The 22,123-nt window shown below is 43.9% G+C and overlaps 1 pseudogene; it reads right to left on the reverse strand.

The window, feature by feature from the left end:
• The window catches only part of LOC145821294 (peroxidase 22.3-like), a 57,662-nt pseudogene that overhangs the window by 29,867 nt on the left and 5,672 nt on the right, over positions 1-22,123 (reverse strand).

Genomic DNA, 22,123 nt, shown 5'->3' on the forward strand with positions numbered 1-22,123 from the left:
CCCGCGCAGAGGGTCCGAATAAATATACAGTCCCGAATAAAAGAATATTACAGTCCAAAATATTACAGTCCGAATAATGTACAAATTCCTAATTAATTAATGAATTAACTAAGAAAGCAAGTAAAACTGGCATGCAAGCCAGGGACTGCCTTGCTTCTGATGGATGATGCATGTCCAGATTGTCTTGCGCGGAAATCCACCGGAATGCCCCAATTAGCCTCTGTTTACACCTGTTCTTGAAATGCGTGCCAAGCCCAAAAAGTTGCTGATTCTTCGTTTTGCTGCAACAGAGAGCAGGAAAGGGGCATAGCAATGTATTTGCACAGATATATGCATGTCTCGATCCTCGTGCCACCAATCACGCATACCAAGGCATGATGGCCGAGGAGTCGAAATGCACAACTCAATATAGGATGAATGCACATGAAACTACAGCTAAAACCTAACTCTGTCATGGATAATCCGAAGTGTCGGTGACTGGGGAATTGAGACACATTCCGTCACTCGGAGTACGAAATGTACCTCGTTTCCCATGCCCAGGCTAACTCTTATTCCGGACGTGATGCAATATGCATGATATGCATGAAATGCAACTAAGATACAATCCTAACATATACAATGCTATGGAAATGAAATGCCTCGAAATGCATGCACACGGGCACGCAAACCAAGAAAATGACAGAATGCACTGAAAATGAGATGCCTTGAAATGCGTGCACATGGGCACGTAAACCGAGGCGATGGCGAAATGCGATGAAATGACATGAAAACATGATATGGGCTTATACCAACATGAATGAGCCTCAGCCACACTCACATAGGATGCCGGCAGATAAAAATGGGATGCCTCGAAATGCGTGCACACGGGCACGCAAACCGAGGCGGTGGCAAAATGCGATGTAATGTCATGAAAACATGATATGGGCTTATACCAACATGAGTGAGCCTCAGCCACACTCACATAGGACGCCGGCAGATAAAAAAGGGGTGCCTCGAAATGCGTGCACACGGGCACGCAAACTGAGGCGGTGGCAAAATGCGATGTAATGTCATGAAATGGATAGCAATCATTCTAGTGGAATTTCAGCACTAAAATATGGAGGAAAACAGTCCCGAAATGAGGCGAAATGACATGAAATGCATGGAATTGTCCCTAAATGCGAATTTAGGCGCTCGAAATGGCCTATAGCTATGCCAAACATGCACAACATGGACATGCAATGCAAAGAAAGAAGCTAGACAGTCCCAAAAAAGGCACTTTCACAGTTATAAACATGGCCAAACAGCAAGCATAGGTATGGCAAAAATGGCATGCAAGAATAGGGGCCAAGAGAGGGGTAATGAAGCAAGTGATATAAGCAAAACCCAAAATGAAAAATTTCCTTCTATAACATTGAAGAGGGACTAAAAATATGAATATTTACAGTATATGGCAAACCTCAAATCAGCATACAAACATAATAGAAGTGTGATGCAAAATGAGGCTCAAAAGTGGCTATAACATGAGGTATGCAAAATATTCGCCAAACAGCCAAAGACCCTTAATAAAACATGTAGAATGGACCAAAATAAGCACTTTTTCAGAACTGTAAAATGGCCAAAAACAAAAGCATGATAGGCTAACTAAACATGCAAGAATGGGGAATAAAAGAGAGATATAACATGAAGTGACCTATGGAGGTCCCAAACCATGAAAGGACCTAAATGAAATATGAATAATGGACCAAAATAAGCACCTTTTCAGAACTGTAAAATGGCCAAAAACAAAAGCATGGTAGGCTGCCATTGCATGCAAGAATGGGGAAGAAAAGAGGAGTATAAAGGTAGGTACAACATGGAAGTCTCAAATGGTTTTGAGCCCTTCTTCAATGTTGAAGAGGGGCTCAAAATAAGCCTAATATCAGTTTACAACATGCTCAAAAACAGATTACTCATGGGTCGAAAATAGCATGCAAGATTATGACATATAAGATGATCAATGAAGCAAGTGCATCATGGAGGGCTCAAACAGGGTTGAGCCCTTAATGAAAAGTGAAGATGAGCTCAAAAGAGGGCCCCTTTCAGTTAGGGCCGGAGCTTGAAACAAAAAGAAAGTGGGGCTTACAAATGGATCAAGAAAAAGGGTCAAAAAGGAGAAATGTTACTTACCCTTGAAGACCAAAACTTTTGTTGCTTCTTGGATCAATTTGCAGCTCCTTTTGCCTTTGAGAAGCCTTCCTTGTTGCTGAAAATGAGGTGGTGGTGGTAGAGCTTGGTGGTGTAGAAGAAATGGAGCTTAGGGACTTAGGGTTTTTTTAAGAAAATGAGAGGGATAAAGATGGCTTTGTGTATGGATGCTTGAAGGTGAAGTTTTCTAACCCCAACAAAGGATATATCTTGCTTGCTATATAGGCCAACAAGGGGGTGTAAAGGTGGGGGAAAAGGAGACAAACTTTCCCCCACAAAATATCCCCCAGATAAAGATCTTTTCTGGGGGATAAAGCCCCACAGCTGTAAAGTGCACAGTGCCAAGATTTCGGCCGGCCAGTTACTTTTGCTGCAGGTGGCCGGCCGGCCACACCCCCTAGCCGGCCGGCTAGGGGTCAAAAGGGTCAATCAGATTTTCTGGCCGGCCACCAACTGATGGTGTCCTCCTATGTGTGTACAACACAACCCTGTGGTTAAAAGTCCAAGAAAGTGGGTCCAAGGGGTTCAACATTAGCTCGGAAAAGAGGGGTTCAAAAGGGTCAGGTGAAATTACTGGCCGGCCACCAACTTTTAGGGTCCTCTCATGTGTGTACATCACAAATATGTGGTTCAAAGTTCAGGAAAATGGGCCCAAGGGGTTCAACATTGGTCCGGAGGGAGAGGGTCAAAAGGGTCAAGTGGAATTACTGGCCGGCCATGAACTATTAGGGTCCTCTCATGTGTGTACATCACAAATATGTGGTTCAAAGTTCAGGAAAATGGGCTCAAGGTGTTCAACATTAGCCCGGAAGTGCGAAAAACGGGCGCCGGAGGGCGTCGGAGGATGTATAACTGGTTGCTGCAACAATTGCTAGCCTCCCACCCTTCAGTGACCTTCCTGGTGCTAAAACAGAGGTACCTGCCAAAAATGAACGAAAACCGTTGCAAAATGAAAGTTCCGGGGCCAAAACACGCAGTTCGGGGTCCCGAAAATGGGCTGTTAAGCACCGAAAGTGGCGTTCAGCCACGAAGTGGGTTTCTCAGCCCCCAGTGTCCCTAAAAAGGGAGTAAATAAGATGTATGCCAAAAACCGGAGCAATAGGAGATGGTTAAGCGGTCCCGAACCGAGGCACACGGCCTGACGGCTCCGAAAACCGGAAACCGGACTCCGAAATGGGCAAAATGGCCTACGGCCACCAAATGTAGCCTACGGACATTGAGAGATGGTCTACGGGACCTCTCCCTTCCCTCAAGAAAAGAAACAGAGAAAACCGAGTCTGGTTCGCAAACCGAGACAAGGCACAGAAGAGGGTTCGGAAATCCGGAGGCGGGGCTCGCAGCCAAGACTCTGAAACTTCTGAACGAGCACATTATGCAATATCACCAAGTGCTCAACTGGTGACGTCTGAGTCTCAAGGTCGGTCAAAAATGGGGTGTCTACAACTGTGCTTGTTGGATGCTCCATCCACGAAGAGCTTTCACATCTCTCATACGAATAGCTTCCAGTAAGTGGAGGGGTCGGATGATGTCTTGGGGTCGTGAGTATTGCTAACGTCTTCTTCCAATTCCACATCTATTGTTTACCCCTTACTATCTGATTGTACCAAGTTTTTACTTGTTAATGAGTCTTTTCTTGGTGTAGCATGGTTTGCCTCTTCTTTCCTTTCTTCAATCCGGTATGCCTTGGGATGTGGCTGGGCATCTTGTCTTGGGGGTTGCGCAGCTCCTGCGGCACTCTCCATCCCCTTTTCTGTTGTGCCAGTCAAATCCACTGGGCAAATATGATGATTTCCTGGTGTGAACTCAGCCACAAAGTCTGCCAAAGCTTGGGTTTTTATTGCGGTTCTGGGCTGAAACTTGATATCGAACTGTCCCAATTCTACCGCCTATTTCAAGATTCGCCTAGAAAAGTTCGCCCACTCAAACAAAGCTTTTAGGAGAAAAGCTGTTAGGACGATTACAGTGTGGGCGTGGAAGTAATGCGACAGCTTCCTAGAGGCCATCGTCAATACTAAGGCCAGTTTTTCCAATAGTAAGTACCTGGTTTCTGCGCCCAGCAAGGTCTTGCTAACATAAAAGATGAGCAGGTGTTGGATTCCTTCCGCTCTGACCAACACCGCGCTGACTGCGTGCTGTGAAACTGCCAGGTACAAAAAGAGTTTTTCTCCAGGTATTGGGGTTACTAGTAACGGTGGAGAAGACATGTACTTTTTCAGGTTTTCTAGGGCGCGGTCGCATTCTTCATCCCACTCAAACTTGGCCTTTAGTGTTTGGAAGAATAGTCGACATCTGTCTGACGACCGACTTATGAACCGGTTGAGCGCGGCCGCTAGGCCAGTGAGATGCTGCACTTCTTTGACTGTGTTAGGCCTCTCCAGATCCTAGATTGTTTTGATCTGAGAGGGGTCTGCTTCTATACCTTGGTTGGTCACCAGAAAGCGTAGGAATTTGCTCGATCCTACGCCGAATGCATACTTGGATGCATTTAGGCGTAACTTGTTCTTCTTCAGAATCTGGAACATCTCATCTAGGTCCCTAAGATGGCCCTTCTCATCCTTGCTCTTGACCACCATTTAGGCGTAACTTGTTCTTCTTCAGAATCTGGAACATCTCATCTAGGTCCCTAAGATGGCCCTTCTCATCCTTGCTCTTGACCACCATGTCGTCTATGTAAGCCTCCATTGTTCTGCCTGACAATGGTTCGAACATCTTGGTGAATATCCGCTGGAATGTTGCCCTTGCGTTTTTTAGGCCAAAAGGCATGACCTTGTAACAGTATAATCCTCTAGGCGTTGTAAAGGATGTGACTTCCTGATCTGGTTCATACTTTGCGATCTGATGGTAACCTCTGTACGCATCAAGGAAGCTAAGTCGATTGTGTCCTGCCATTAGGTCTACCAGTTGGTCTATCCGTGGTAGGGGAAAGTTGTCCTTTGGGCATGCCTTGTTGAAAGTTTTGTAGTCCACGCAAACACGCTATTTTCCATTCTTCTTTGGCACCACTACAGTATTGGAGATCCACCTGGGATAGTACACTTCTCTGATAGCTCCTGACTCCAGTAAATTTCCCACTTCTTCCGCCACTATCTCGGCGTGGTGGAGTGCTGATCTGCGAGTGCGCTGTATAATTGGTCTGGCAGTTGGGTGGACGTTCAGTTGGTGACAGATGAAGTTTGGGTCTATGCTAGTCATGTTATACGGTGTCCAGGCAAACACTTCGATGTTAGAGGTTAAGAATTCCATGACCTCTATCCTCTCAGTGTTGGACAAAGACAAGCCAAGCAAAAAGAACTTTTTTGGGTCTTTTTCATCTATACTTACATGTACCAAGTCTTCCACCGCCTTCTGTTCAGCCGCCTTGCCAACATCCACAAACAGTTCATTACTCTCAGGTTCCTCCACCATCTGTACATATCCTTTTGCAGCGCGGTTGCCATTTACTGTGACGAAGCATTGTTTTGACATGATTTGGTCTCCAAAGACCTCTTCAATTACTTCGGCTTCGTTGGGAAGCTGCAATACTTGATGGAAGGTTGAGGCTACTGATCGCATGGCGTGCAACCATATCCTCCCCAAGATTATGTTGTAAGTGGAAGGGACTTTCAACACCCAGAATTCCACCTGTTTTGTCATGGTTCCTACTTTGACTAGGAGGATTGTCTTGCCTACTGGCCATTCTGGCATCGAGTTGAATCCGATTAGGGGAGATGTTGCAAGTGCCAAGTCTTTGTCCTTCGGTTTCAGTTGTTTGAAGGTTTCATAATACATTATCTCACATGAGCTTCCTTGGTCAATCAAAATCCGCTTGACATCGAAACCCTTGACGCGTAGAGTAACAACCAGTGCATCATTGTGAGGGCAATATTTCCTTGCCAAATCTTTGTCTGAAAAAGATATTACATTAGTGGCCTCTGTTCTCCCCTTTTTGATGGTAGGTTGTGCACTTAATACCTCTCTTAAGTGCTCAGCCTTTTTTATCATTCCCCTGAGCTCACATACCTGCTCAGGTTCGAACACTTCATGTATTACGTTAATTACGCCTTGAAGTGGGGCGTCGACTGGCATTCCATCTGGGTAGTTGCGGTTCTGAGGGGCTGGCTGTGTTCTGTCTTCTATGTCTTGGTCCAGGTGGCCAGCTGCCACTAACTCCTCCAACTGTTGCCTCAATGGTGTACAATTTTCAGTGCGGTGCCCCTTTTCATCATAGAAGGTGCACCGTGACCTTTCGTCGTAGTCTTTTTGGGCTTCTCCCAATTTGGCTAGCCATCGGACAAAAGGTTCGTCGCGTATCTCACTAGAATTCGATAGATCGGTTTTTTAAACACCGTGGTAATGGCAGTGCGAACTCTCAACTTCCTTTTGTCTAGGTCCTCTCTGTTAGCTCGCCTGCCTTGCCCATTCTTGCTCGATTGTTCTACCGTGTTGACTTTTGCTGAAGTCTTTTTATCTGGTGTTGCTGTTGTGCCAGATTTCGCTTTAGCACAAGTGCCATCTTCCATCATCTGAATAAGCTGGTGCACTCTTTTTATCAAGGCCTCCATCGTGAAGGGTGGCGTCATAGTAATTGAGTTCCTCAACTTGTTGCCGAGTGGCAGGCCCCGTTTGTATTATGCAATGGCGAGATTTGTGGGACAATCTCCTATCTGGTTGAAAGTTTTCCAGTAACGACTGTTGTAGGATCTCAATGTTTCTTTGTCGCCCATGTCAATGGTGAGTAGCTGATCGATCTCCACTGGTGTTTTGTTGTTCGTTTTAAACCTTGTCACGACCGCCTCTGCCAGTTGTGCCCAGGAGGCGATGCTCCCTTCTGGTAGCCTTTCGAACCAAGTTAGACCTAGGTCGCCTAGGCTAGATGGAAACATGATGCACATTAAAGCCTCGTTTTGCCGGTATACTGCCATAACTTGGCGAAAGTGGCTCAAGTGCACGTAGAGGTCCGTCTTCCCCTCATAAGTGGTGAATTTGGGCTGGTGAAAGCCCGAAGGTTGTGGTGTGTTCTCAATTTCCGGAACGAACGGCGAGCTCTGTAACCTTGCTAACGCTTTATCTGTTGGTTCATAAGCAAGGTGCGGCATTGGCATTCCTACCTTGACGCTGCCATGCGTTCGAGGGGCCAATAGCTGTAGAGCTGAAACTCTGCGCGGGTCGCGTGCCTTGATATCCTTCTTCCATCGTGCCCTTTCTTCAAGCACAGTTCGCAAGTCAGATGATCTGGGCAACTCCATGTGCCTAGATGACGTCTGGTGCGTGCGCGAGGGTCGATGGGTGCTTCTCTCAGTATACGACCTCTCAGTTCTCGTTCTCTCAGACCTGGAGTAACGAGTCCTGGAAGTCCTTGATTGAGTGTCGCCTGTTCTCAGGCTCCTACTCTCTGCCTGCGATGGTGTGGTATGCCTAATACGATCTTCCGAGTGGCGAGGGGGCGTGTTGCTTTTGCGCCCCTCTCCTGTCGCCACCTTTTTTCCTTTTATCTGGGGCTGCATTGACTCCATGTCCGCCGCCATCCTTCGTATCAACTCATCCTGCTCCTTCACGCAATCTTCCAGAACTTGAGGGTCGATCCTCCGCTTCTGTCTTTCAGGACTTTGAGAGCGACGGGGGCCGTTGGCCCCACCTCCCCCACGCATCCCTCCGGGGGTTCTGTCGCTCGGGCTCTAAATCTGCCATGGGAGGGATAGAAGGCAAACCTTCGCACCTCCCACCCCTCTCTGGGGTTTGTCTGTCGATAGCTAATTATGGCAAGTCTTTATTGTGCGCCATTGCTTCCGACTAGAGAGGAAAAACTTGATCAAGAGGTTTTGTTCTTTCTGGAATTCCCACAGACGGCACCAATTGTACGAGCAAGAAATAATGTTCTCATATAATCCTGTTGATCAAGTCTGCGCTCCTCCAAACATTGTCGCTTTACTCCCTGAAAACACAAACGTGAGCTAGCCGGCTGGTGTGTGCTGGATACCTCTCCAATGTCTAAGTCAGCAAAATAGACAAATAGACAAAAGCTCTGTGTATTCGAGAATCAAAATTGTGTTACCTCTTCCATAGGTTCTACTATGAGCTTTTTATAGGTTCCGTGTGGCACAACCCTAGTAGGACTTTTATTTCTCCATGTAGAGTCCTCCTAGGAATCACACTCCTGAAACATAATGCTTATCCTTCAACACCCCCCTCACTGCTTAAACCAAGTGAGATGGTTTTACCTCGGTAGTATGACAAAACAACCGAGCTAACATGGCAATGCTAAAGTGGCAGAAATGACCGAGCTCCAACTAGCTCGGTTCTTTACTTCATTGCTTGTACCTTGGTTTGGTCCGTCGAGACCGAGATAACCACAGTAAGCTTTGACCAAGCTAACGAGAGAAAGGTTCACCATAAGAAGCCCACATACCTCGGTTTTGAATACCATGACCGAGCTTATTATTACCATACCGACCGTGGTAACCACAAACACAATTGGACCAAGCTATCTGCAAGGTCCTTTCACTTGGCCCTTTTTACCGCGACTCACAAAATGGCCCTAGTGCATATAAAAACTTCCCTCTCAAGTCTCTTCTCCCTAGTTGCACATTCCATGTTGGTCCCCCAAGCTGTTTGTAAAACACGACATGTTTTAGCACACAAATATCTTGATAAAAAAAAAATTAATCACAAAATTAGATACAATTCTCTTATATAAAATTGAATTTTGTGATCAGGATTATGTGTAGTTATAATTTTGTGATCACTATATTATTATTGTAAGCATATAATAACGTACCGCAACCACAAAGTCGCGAGCTGCAACTGCCAAAATATCAGCACACGATACCACAGGGCACCCACATGCCTTGTCAATCTCCGACTTGATTCTGTCAATGACTTCAAATCCTCTAGCAGAATTATTATTGACATCCCTTCAAAGGTAACAAAGCAAAAAGTCAAAAAAAGACCTCTCTCTCTTTCTGAAAACTTCCCTTTCTCTCTCTGAAAACCTCCTCCCCGGGTCTCATTTTGGGCTGGTCGGCCGCCGCCTTCGGCTATGGCAGTTGGCTGGCCCAGTTTCTTTTTTGTTTTTGTTCGTTAGTTTCCTTTTAATAAACTTGATTCCCCCATTATCTTCCCACATTGGAATGCTTTGTGGGCTACTGTAGGGAGAGTTCATCAGGGAATGCCTGGAACAAGGGTCATTTTAGAGGAGGAGGTTGGTGTTGGATTGGCTAGAGGACGTCCAAATTTGGTTAGGATCTTCATTCGTGCACTCTTTCGCGAGTAGGAGCATGAGGGGTGAACTATGGTTCAGATTTATGGAGTAGTATCGATGCTTTGTTTTGGGAGAAAAGGAAGTTTTCGGACATGGGTGTTGAACTTGATCCAGATCTGTCTTGTTTTCATTCGAGCGCTCCTCTTCGAATGGAAGTTTGAGGGGTGATCTTCGTCCAAATGTATGGAGATGTCTCAGCGGTTGATCGGTGATTGGATCGTCATCTTACGTGTTCTTGTAGCAGGTGTGTTAGTGGAGGCTTGATCAGAATTGTAACGGATTCCAGTTCTACTTCACACAGTGTGGTAGATTACTAGTAGGAGTGTACAGCAGGCGTGGGTCTTGGCATGGTATAGTGTTGTCAGGCGTGGGTCTTGTAGCAGAGGTTGATCAGAACTATTACCATGGAGGTTGTATGAGTAATGTTAGGCTACGTGGGTGAGCTTGCTGCAATAGTGGCAGAGGTGGGATTGGGAAAATCAATGGTTGGAGGTGTGTTCCGGCCATAGTTTTTTCGGTCAAGGGAGTTTTAGAGAGAGTGATTTTTCCAGGAGATTTTTTCCAGGTGATTTTTTCAGTGGCTTGTGATCATGGAGCTTTTTGCTATGGAGGTTTCTGGCCATAGAACATCCTCGGTCGGAACAGCGGAGCGTGCAGAAGGCGTGGGTCTTGGCATGGTATAGTGTTGTCAGGCGTGGGTCTTGTAGCAGCCTAGGTGAAGCAGGTGGGAGTGAAGCAGGCTGTTGAAAAGTTTTGGTTGGGTGGGCGTTGGGAGTGAAGCCTAGGTGAAAAGATTTAGTTTCAAAATTAGTAGGTGGGTGTTGTGTAATAACCCTCACCACTGCTAACCGATAAACATTCATTATCGTTAAACTGAACTGATTATAGCGTATAACTGAACTGATTATGACTGATAACTGAACTGATTAAAGTACCGAACTGACTGACTGAAAAACTGGAACTGAATTGACTGAGTATGTGTATTAATTTGTATTCTATCTGTTTGATTGATTATTTGATCTGTTCGTGTTTTAGTGTTTAAACTGCTAATTGAAGGCCTTATCGGCGGCCGAATCGGGAATTGATTGATGTTTTATGATCATCATAATTTATGTGATTTTATGGTGTAATTATCAAAAAACTGATTAGGTATGATTAAATTAGATTAAAATGAGTTAAATTGCAATGGTTGCCGTAATTACACAAATGCCACTCTAGTGGCCCACTACTTGGACCTTCTTGAGACTTGATTTCACTTAGGAGCAACATTTGATTAGCCTTTTCCTTGAGTTCCACCGAGTAGAGAGAGAGGTGAGAGCTTTAAGAGAGAATTGAGTTCATGTTTGTGAATTGGCTTGAGAGACTTGAAGGAAATTGAAGTGTATTTGCATATTTGAGCTCCCTCACTCCTAATTCTACACCTAAGGTAGATCATTCATCTTCTTAATTGTGTCTTTGAGTTGTTCTTGCATGGTTCATGTCTAATTGTAGAGCTAAGTCATGAATAGGTTCACAAATGGTGAATTGAAGCTCACTTCATGCATGCATGTTTGAATTAATGAGTTTTCGAGTTGAATTCATGGTAAAATGGTGCATGCATGTTCATAATTTTGTAATGGTCCATGTTTTCAACTTGTTTTGGGATCAAGTGGTTCCTTAGAACATCAAATTGGAGCTTCAAAATGATTTGAATTCATGCATGTTTGCATGTTCATATTGTTCATGAAATTGGTTTGAAATTGAGTTTGAATTAAACACCCTTGGGCTTTGATTTCTCAAAATTGAGCTTTGAACCGTGTTATTCTATATGTTTACAAGTGTTTTCTGGAAATTCAGCCCAAGAGGATCGGTTTTGATGCTTTTGAACCTGGGTTTTGGCTTGGAGGTGCAATCTGGAATTCCCAGATTTTGCATTTCTGCTCGAGCGGGGGAAGTTCCGCTCGAGCGTGGAATCCGAGCATCCAGTATCTCTGCACTGTTTTACAATCCGCTCGAGCGGAGGATTGGGCGCTCGAGCGGAGTCATGTGTCTCAAGCTCAAGCGGGCGTCAAGCGTCCGTCGAGCGGAGATTTCATCCATCCAGTACTTTTACAGTACGCTCGAGCGGGAAAGTTGACGCTCGAGCGTGTACCTTTGTTGCATGTCCGCTCGAGCGGGTAAACCTGCGCTCGAGCGGGAATCTATTTTTCTGAAAATTCTGAAACTGTTTTCTGATCACATCTTTGCATCCTCATCCCATTCTAGGCATTCTTAGGCCTAGTTTAAGGCATATTGTTGAGGATATAGATGTAGAACACACCGAGGCATTAGGGATTAAATTATGATATTTCCCAACTGTGTAGCTTAGTGTGTGTTCAACCTGTGAACTGTGTAGGGTTGGCGACTGGGGAGACACGCTCTAGCACACCGTAGCCCGAACACTGTGAGTAACAATTGTGTAAAGATATGTTCAACTGAGAATGTTTTCTGACTGTTTAACGAAACTGTTTTCTGAAGTACTTATTGTTAATTGTTGAATGTATGTCCTATATTCCGAAATGTATTGTGGCATCCTTAGCAACTGTTGTATACTGTTACTGCTACTGTTACAGAGATCTCTGTCGGTTCCCTCGCGGAACCACTACTGTTTACTGACTGATGGCCATCATTACTGTTTGGTCTTTAAGACCTACTGTTTACTGCTATGCTAGTGGATGTACCACATATGACTGAATAACTGTTCTGACTGAAAGACTGAAGTATTGTTTAATGAACTGTTTTCATTACTGTAAGGACATTTCATTTTTAACCTCTTTACGCATTATGTTATTCACTGGGCTTTAGCTCACTGTTTATATATATATATGTAGGTGCTCAGCCACCAGATCGAAGCTAGGAGCGCGGGTTAGACTCCAGTTTTGTCAAGACAGCCTTTGTGCCTCACCGCGAGGTTCCGAGTTGCCATGCTATGGCTTTGGGGTGTTTTATTTTTCCCCCGTCTGTCCCCACACTGTTCGACTACTGTATAGACTGTCAGCTTCTAACTGTACTGTTACCAAGGGATTAGGTCCCTATACTGTGTAACTGTAAATTTTGTATAGACTGTACTGCTTGTATATGTGAATGCATGAAAAATCTTTTTGGCATACAGACTGTCACAGCTCAATGGACATTATTTATTTACTGTATTGGCTTCCGCCAGGCCCTGTACTCTGTTTTACTGTGTTACTGTTCTGCAGGCCTTCGGTAATCTTGGATTACTGGCCGGTTACGGTGCTAAACCCATTGGGCCTGGTTTGGGTCGTGACAGAGTGGTATCAGAGCGATACTTAACCACGAGTCATACCGCACACACGTGTCCAAATGAGCTATAGGGTGTCCTAGAAAAGTGATTAGGGCATTTCATGACCTTGAAAAGCGTGTGGTTATGTTATAACTGAATATCTGCTAATGTGTTAAACTGTGAAACAAATGACTGCTTATGTTTAAAACTGTTATAACTGCTTATAGTGAAATGGACAATGCAAATGAACCTGAATCCTCCTCTACCGAGGCAAGAATGGAAAGAATGGAAAGAATGATGGAACTGATAACTGCTAGACTTGAACAACAACAGAACCAACAGCCCCCCACCTCCTCCTCCGGTACAGCCGGAACCTAATGTGAATATGAATGATGGGGATATTATTGCTCTGACCCAGAAGTTCAGCAAAATGAAACCGCCATCCTTTCAGGGAGGCCTTGAACCGTTAAAAGCTGAAGCTTGGGTTCTGGAAACAACAAAACTATTTGAAGTGTTTCCGTGCTCCGAAGCGAATAAAGTATTGTTAGCTACCTTCACCCTACAGGAAGAAGCTAGAAAGTGGTGGATGTTGATCCGCGATACAAATACTGTTATGACTCGGGCTCTGTTCAAGGAGTCCTTTTTTGAAAAGTACTTCCCACAGTGTGTCAGGGATAGGAAAGTGACTGAATTCGAACAACTGAGACAGGGTACGATGTCCGTTGCGGAATATGAAACAAAATTTACTGAACTTGCCAGATATGCACCACACATGGTGGACACTGACTATAAGAAGGCCAAAAAATTTGAGGGTGGCCTTAATGTTGTAATACTTGACCGAATAAATGTTTTGAAACTACCGACTTTTGTGGGTGTTCTCGACCGGGCATTGATGGCCGAGTCAAACATTGAAGCACTGAAAACTGAAACACCAACGTCGGAATGGCGTAGTAAGAGGCAGGGTTTTAAATTCAAGAAAGGCAAGCACAACCCGGCCAACAAGAAACAGAATACGGGGTCTACAACTAACCCCAGTCAAGGGAGTGGGTTCATTCCACCCTGCTCTGTATGTGGCAACAAGCACAAAGGGGTTTGTCACAAAATATCCGGAGCCTGTTACAGATGTGGCAAAGTGGGCCACATGGTTAGAGACTGTCCCTCTGCTTCGCAAGTTAGTAGCAACGCTACGCCAAGCGCAGCAGCGTCAACTGTAGCACCAAAGCCTAACCCCAAAGCTACCGGGAAGGAGCCCATGAGGCAGGGCCGAGTATTCGCCCTAGTACCGGGAGACGTGCAAAATACTGAAACCGTTGTGTCAGGTATCCTCTCTATTTGTACACAAAATGCATATGTATTGATTGATTCGGGGTCTACACATTCTTATGTATCGCATGCTTTCTCACGGAAATTGAATAGACCCTTAGAACCCATGAACTATCTATTAGCCGTATCATCACCCGTAGGAGGATCCATGACATGTGCTTATATGTACCCCACATGTGAAATCATTGTTGGGGATATGCATCTGTTTATTGATTTACTACCATTGAACATTGATCATTTTGATGTAATATTGGGGATGGATTGGTTACAAAAATATCATGCCACTATTGATTGTGTGACCAAGCAAGTTGTTTTCCGCCCACCTAGTTTGCCTGAATTTGTGTTTAATGGGAGTGGAGTAGTACCTCCTCCGTATTTGATTTCGTCAGTGAAAGCCGTTAAATTACTTAGAAAGGGGTGTAAAGGATATCTGTGTTCTGTGTTGACTGTGTCTACTGATGATAGTGTTAAAACTGATGTGAATTGTATTCCTATAGTCAGGGAATTCCCAGATATATTTCCAGATGATCTGCCAGGGAATTTGATTGATAGGGAGATTGAATTTACCGTCGATGTGATTCCGGGTACATAGCCGATATCGAAAGCTCCTTACAGAATGGCCCCAACTGAACTGAAGGAGCTGAAAGTGCAATTGCAAGAACTGCTAGACAAGAAGTTTATCAGGCCCAGTACTTCGCCATGGGGTGCACCGGTTTTGTTTGTAAAGAAGAAAGATGGCTCGCTGAGACTGTGCATTGATTACCGTGAATTGAACAAGGTAACTGTGAAAAATAAATACCCATTACCGCGCATTGATGATTTATTTGATCAGTTACAGGGTGCACAAGTGTTTTCTAAGATTGATCTCAGATCGGGGTATCATCAACTGAAGGTTAAACCGGAAGACATTGATAAAACTGCTTTTAGAACGAGGTATGGCCATTATGAATTTTTAGTTATGCCTTTCGGAGTCACGAATGCACCAGCTCCATTTATGGACCTCATGAATAGAATTTTTAAACCATACCTTGATGACTTCATTGTAGTATTTATTGATGACATATTGATTTACTCCAAGAGTATAGAACAACATGAACATCATCTGAGACTTACCCTGCAGACCCTAAGAGAACAGAAACTGTATGCTAAACTGTCTAAATGTGAATTTTGGCTTGACCATGTTATGTTTTTGGGGCATGTTGTTAGCAAAAATGGAATTTCTGTTGATCCACAGAAAATTGAAGCTGTAGTGAACTGGCCTAGACCAACAAACGTGACTGAAGTCCGAAGCTTTTTGGGATTGGCTGGATATTACAGAAGATTTGTCAGAGATTTCTCCAAAATTGCTTTACCGTTGACTCAACTGACTCAAAAGGGGATATCATTTGACTGGACTGACCAAAGAGAATCTGCTTTCCAGGAGTTGAAAACTCGATTAGTGACTGCACCGGTTCTTACCTTACCTTCAGGTACGGATGGTTATACTGTATTTAGTGACGCTTCTCATAAGGGTTTAGGGTGTGTGTTAATGCAGAATGGGAGAGTTATTGCTTATGCTTTCCGACAGTTGAGACCGCACGAAAAGAACTACCCGACCCATGATCTGGAACTTGCTGCCGTAGTATTTGCACTGAAAATTTGGCGTCACTATCTGTACGGGGTGACATGTGAAGTATACACCGACCACAAGAGCTTAAAATATTTCTTCACACAGAAGGAACTAAATATGAGACAGCGCAGATGGCTAGAACTGATCAAAGACTACGACCTACAGATTCTGTATCATCCGGGAAAAGCCAATACTGTTGCCGATGCATTTAGCCGAAAGTCAATTGCCAACTTAGCTTGTTTGCTCACCGGACAGAAAGAGCTGCTTGGTGACCTTGAAAAATTTGAAATTGAAGTTATTTTGAGAGAACAAGGTGGAACGCTAGCCGCTATTTCTGCTCAACCAGCCTTGATAGAAGAAATTAAAGAGAAACAGCAACAGGATGACTTCTTGAAAAAGATCATCGAAGAAAAAGAGTCTAAGCCGAGACCGGATTTCAAATTCGAGAACAATGTACTGAAATTTCAAGAAAGACTGTGTGTACCGAATGATACTGAACTGAAAAGAAGAGTTCTGCAAGAGGGCCACAATTCAAAATTGTCTATCCACCTGGGGAATACGAAAATGTACCAAGATCTGAAACAGAATTTCTGGTGGCCGGGAATGAAGAAAGAAATTGCCGACTTTGTGTCCAAATGTCTTCATTGCCAACAAGTCAAAGCTGAACATCAACAACCTGCCGGGTTATTGCAACCCCTACCCATACCAGAGTGGAAATGGGAGCATATCACGATGGACTTTATCGTTGGGTTACCTCGCTCCAGAAAAGGTATGGATTCAATTTGGGTTATTGTTGATAGACTAACCAAATCTGCTCACTTCTTACCTCTCAAGACAATCCATAATGCGGACAAACTGGCTGTTATCTATATTGATGAAATTGTGAGACTGCATGGAGTGCTTGTGTCTATTGTTTCTGACAAGGATTCGAAGTTTACATCGAGATTTTGGCAAAGTCTACAGACTGCATTGGGTACTGAATTGAGGCTGAGTAGTGCCTATCATCCTCAGACAGATGGACAGTCAGAAAGGACCATCCAAACTCTGGAAGATTTACTGAGAATGTGTGTCCTTGATTTTCAGGGAGATTGGGAAAGTCATCTGCCATTAGTTGAATTCGCCTACAACAACAGCTACCATTCGAGTATTGGTATGGCGCCTTTCGAGGCATTGTATGGCAGAAAATGTAGATCTCCGATTTGCTGGGCAGAAGTTGGAGACGGGCCTTTGCTTGGGCCCGAGATTGTTTATGAAACGACTGAGAAAGTGAAACTGATACAACAGAGAATGAAAACTGCACAGAGCCGACAGAAAAGTTATGCTGATGTCAGAAGACGAGACAGAGAGTATGAAGTGGGTGATCACGTATTTGTGAAAGTGACACCGATGAAAGGCCAGACTTGTTTTGGAGTCAAGGGCAAGTTAGCACCGAGATACGTCGGACCGTATGAGATTATTGAGAAAATTAATCCGGTGGCGTATCAAGTTGAGCTCCCTCCTAAAATGGAGCACATGCATAATGTTTTCCACATTTCGATGTTAAGAGATTATCTCCGGGATCCCTTCCATGTAATTGAGCCTACTCGGGTAGTGTTGAGTGATGACTACACTTACGAGGAACGGCCTATACAGATTGTAAACAGACGGATCAAGAAACTGAGAAACAAAGAGATCCCGCTAGTGAAAGTTGACTGGCAGAACCATGGTGGTGTGTATGCCACTTGGGAAAGGGAAGATGACATGGCTAAAAGATATCCTAAACTATTTCCACTGAATCCTGTTTTCTTCCGGAACGAAGGTAACTCGAGTTTAGAGGACTAAACTCTTTATAAGGAGGGGAGACTGTAATAACCCTCACCACTGCTAACCGATAAACACTGATTACCGTTAAACTGAACTGATTATGGCGTATAACTGAACTGATTATGACTAATAACTGAACTGATTAAAGTACCGAACTGACTGACTGAAAAACTGGAACTGAATTGACTGAGTATGTGTGTTAATTTGTATTCTATCTGTTTGATTGATTATTTGATCTGTTCGTGTTTTAGTGTTTAAACTGCTAATTGAACGCCTTATCGGCGACCGAATCGGGAATTGATTGATGTTTTATGATCATCATAATTTATGTGATTTTATGGTGTAATTATCAAAAAACTGATTAGGTATGATTAAATTAGATTAAAATGAGTTAAGTTGCAATGGTTGCCGTAATTACACAAATGCCACTCTAGTGGCCCACTACTTGGACCTTCTTGAGACTTGATTTCACTTAGGAGCAACATTTGATCAGCCTTTTCCTTGAGTTCCACCGAGTAGAGAGAGAGGTGAGAGCTTTAAGAGAGAATTGAGTTCATGTTTGTGAATTGGCTTGAGAGACTTGAAGGAAATTGAAATGTATTTGCATATTTGAGCTCCCTCACTCCTAATTCTACACCTAAGGTAGATCATTCAGCTTCTTAATTGTGTCTTTGAGTTGTTCTTGCATGGTTCATGTCTAATTGTAGAGCTAAGTCATGAATTGGTTCATTAATGGTGAATTGAAGCTCACTTCATGCATGCATGTTTGAATTAATGAGTTTTCGAGTTGAATTCATGGTAAAATGGTGCATACATGTTCATAATTTTGTAATGGTCCATGTTTTCAACTTGTTTTGGGATCAAGTGGCTCCTTAGAACATCAAATTGGAGCTTCAAAATGATTTGAATTCATGCATGTTTGCATGTTCATATTGTTCATGAAATTGGTTTGAAATTGAGTTTGAATTAAACACCCTTGGGCTTTGATTTCTCAAAATTGAGCTTTGAACCGTGTTATTCTATATGTTTACAAGTGTTTTCTGGAAATTCAGCCCAAGAGGATCGGTTTTGATGCTTTTGAACCTGGGTTTTGGCTTGGAGGTGCAATCTGGAATTCCCAGATTTTGCATTTCCGCTCGAGCAGGGGAAGTTCCGCTCGAGCGTGGAATCCGAGCATCCAGTATCTCTGCACTGTTTTACAGTCCGCTCGAGCGGAGGATTGGGCGCTCCAGCGGAGTCATGTGTCTCAAGCTCGAGCGGGCGTCGAGCGTCCGTTGAGCGGAGATTTCATCCATCCAGTACTTTTACAGTACGCTCGAGCGGGAAAGTTAACGCTCGAGCGTGTACCTTTGTTGCATGTCCGCTCGAGCGGGTAAACCTGCGCACGAGCGGGAATCTGTTTTTCTGAAAATTCCGAAACTGTTTTCTGATCACATCTTTGCATCCTCATCCCATTCTAGGCATTCTTAGGCCTAGTTTAAGGCATATTGTTGAGGATATAGATGTAGAACACACCGAGGCATTAGGGATTAAATTATGATATTTCCCAACTGTGTAGCTTAGTGTGTGTTCAACCTGTGAACTGTGTAGGGTTGGCGACTGGGGAGACACGCTCTAGCACACCGTAGCCCGAACACTGTGAGTAACAATTGTGTAAAGATATGTTCAACTGAGAATGTTTTCTGACTGTTTAACGAAACTGTTTTCTGAAGTACTTATTGTTAATTGTTGAATGTATGTCCTATATTCCGAAATGTATTGTGGCATCCTTAGGAACTGTTGTATACTGTTACTGCTACTGTTACAGAGATCTCTGTCGGTTCCCTCGCGGAACCACTACTGTTTACTGACTGATGGCCATCATTACTGTTTGGTCTTTAAGACCTACTGTTTTCTGCTATGCTAGTGGATGTACCACATATGACTGAATAACTGTTCTGACTGAAAGACTGAAGTATTGTTTAATGAACTGTTTTCATTACTGTAAGGACATTTCATTCTTAACCTCTTTACGCATTATGTTATTCACTGGGCTTTAGCTCACTGTTTATATATATATATGTAGGTGCTCAGCCACCAGATCGAAGCTAGGAGCGCGGGTTAGACTCCAGTTTTGTCAAGACAGCCTTTGTGCCTCACCGCGAGGTTCCGAGTTGCCATGCTATGGCTTTGGGGTGTTTTATTTTTCCCCCGTCTGTCCCCACACTGTTCGACTACTGTATAGACTGTCAGCTTCTAACTGTACTGTTACCAAGGGATTAGGTCCCTATACTGTGTAACTGTAAATTTTGTATAGACTGTACTGCTTGTATATGTGAATGCATGAAAAATCTTTTTGGCATACAGACTGTCACAGCTCAATGGACATTATTTATTTACTGTATTGGCTTCCGCCAGGCCCTGTACTCTGTTTTACTGTGTTACTGTTCTGCAGGCCTTCGGTAATCTTGGATTACTGGCCGGTTACGGTGCTAAACCCATTGGGCCTGGTTTGGGTCGTGACAGAGTGGTATCAGAGCGATACTTAACCACGAGTCATACCGCACACACGTGTCCAAATGAGCTATAGGGTGTCCTAGAAAAGTGATTAGGGCATTTCATGACCTTGAAAAGCGTGTGGTTATGTTATAACTGAATATCTGCTAATGTGTTAAACTGTGAAACAAATGACTGCTTATGTTTAAAACTGTTATAACTGCTTATAGTGAAATGGACAATGCAAATGAACCTGAATCCTCCTCTACCGAGGCAAGAATGGAAAGAATGGAAAGAATGATGGAACTGATAACTGCTAGACTTGAACAACAACAGAACCAACAGCCCCCCACCTCCTCCTCCGGTACAGCCGGAACCTAATGTGAATATGAATGATGGGGATATTATTGCTCTGACCCAGAAGTTCAGCAAAATGAAACCGCCATCCTTTCAGGGAGGCCTTGAACCGTTAAAAGCTGAAGCTTGGGTTCTGGAAACAACAAAACTATTTGAAGTGTTTCCGTGCTCCGAAGCGAATAAAGTATTGTTAGCTACCTTCACCCTACAGGAAGAAGCTAGAAAGTGGTGGATGTTGATCCGCGATACAAATACTGTTATGACTCGGGCTCTGTTCAAGGAGTCCTTTTTTGAAAAGTACTTCCCACAGTGTGTCAGGGATAGGAAAGTGACTGAATTCGAACAACTGAGACAGGGTACGATGTCCGTTGCGGAATATGAAACAAAATTTACTGAACTTGCCAGATATGCACCACACATGGTGGACACTGACTATAAGAAGGCCAAAAAATTTGAGGGTGGCCTTAATGTTGTAATACTTGACCGAATAAATGTTTTGAAACTACCGACTTTTGTGGGTGTTCTCGACCGGGCATTGATGGCCGAGTCAAACATTGAAGCACTGAAAACTGAAACACCAACGTCGGAATGGCGTAGTAAGAGGCAGGGTTTTAAATTCAAGAAAGGCAAGCACAACCCGGCCAACAAGAAACAGAATACGGGGTCTACAACTAACCCCAGTCAAGGGAGTGGGTTCATTCCACCCTGCTCTGTATGTGGCAACAAGCACAAAGGGGTTTGTCACAAAATATCCGGAGCCTGTTACAGATGTGGCAAAGTGGGCCACATGGTTAGAGACTGTCCCTCTGCTTCGCAAGTTAGTAGCAACGCTACGCCAAGCGCAGCAGCGTCAACTGTAGCACCAAAGCCTAACCCCAAAGCTACCGGGAAGGAGCCCATGAGGCAGGGCCGAGTATTCGCCCTAGTACCGGGAGACGTGCAAAATACTGAAACCGTTGTGTCAGGTATCCTCTCTATTTGTACACAAAATGCATATGTATTGATTGATTCGGGGTCTACACATTCTTATGTATCGCATGCTTTCTCACGGAAATTGAATAGACCCTTAGAACCCATGAACTATCTATTAGCCGTATCATCACCCGTAGGAGGATCCATGACATGTGCTTATATGTACCCCACATGTGAAATCATTGTTGGGGATATGCATCTGTTTATTGATTTACTACCATTGAACATTGATCATTTTGATGTAATATTGGGGATGGATTGGTTACAAAAATATCATGCCACTATTGATTGTGTGACCAAGCAAGTTGTTTTCCGCCCACCTAGTTTGCCTGAATTTGTGTTTAATGGGAGTGGAGTAGTACCTCCTCCGTATTTGATTTCGTCAGTGAAAGCCGTTAAATTACTTAGAAAGGGGTGTAAAGGATATCTGTGTTCTGTGTTGACTGTGTCTACTGATGATAGTGTTAAAACTGATGTGAATTGTATTCCTATAGTCAGGGAATTCCCAGATATATTTCCAGATGATCTGCCAGGGAATTTGATTGATAGGGAGATTGAATTTACCGTCGATGTGATTCCGGGTACATAGCCGATATCGAAAGCTCCTTACAGAATGGCCCCAACTGAACTGAAGGAGCTGAAAGTGCAATTGCAAGAACTGCTAGACAAGAAGTTTATCAGGCCCAGTACTTCGCCATGGGGTGCACCGGTTTTGTTTGTAAAGAAGAAAGATGGCTCGCTGAGACTGTGCATTGATTACCGTGAATTGAACAAGGTAACTGTGAAAAATAAATACCCATTACCGCGCATTGATGATTTATTTGATCAGTTACAGGGTGCACAAGTGTTTTCTAAGATTGATCTCAGATCGGGGTATCATCAACTGAAGGTTAAACCGGAAGACATTGATAAAACTGCT

This window comes from Camellia sinensis, chromosome 3 (assembly GCF_055761805.1).
Source record: "Camellia sinensis isolate YWXY chromosome 3, ASM5576180v1, whole genome shotgun sequence".
NCBI classification, from domain to species: domain Eukaryota; kingdom Viridiplantae; phylum Streptophyta; class Magnoliopsida; order Ericales; family Theaceae; genus Camellia; species Camellia sinensis.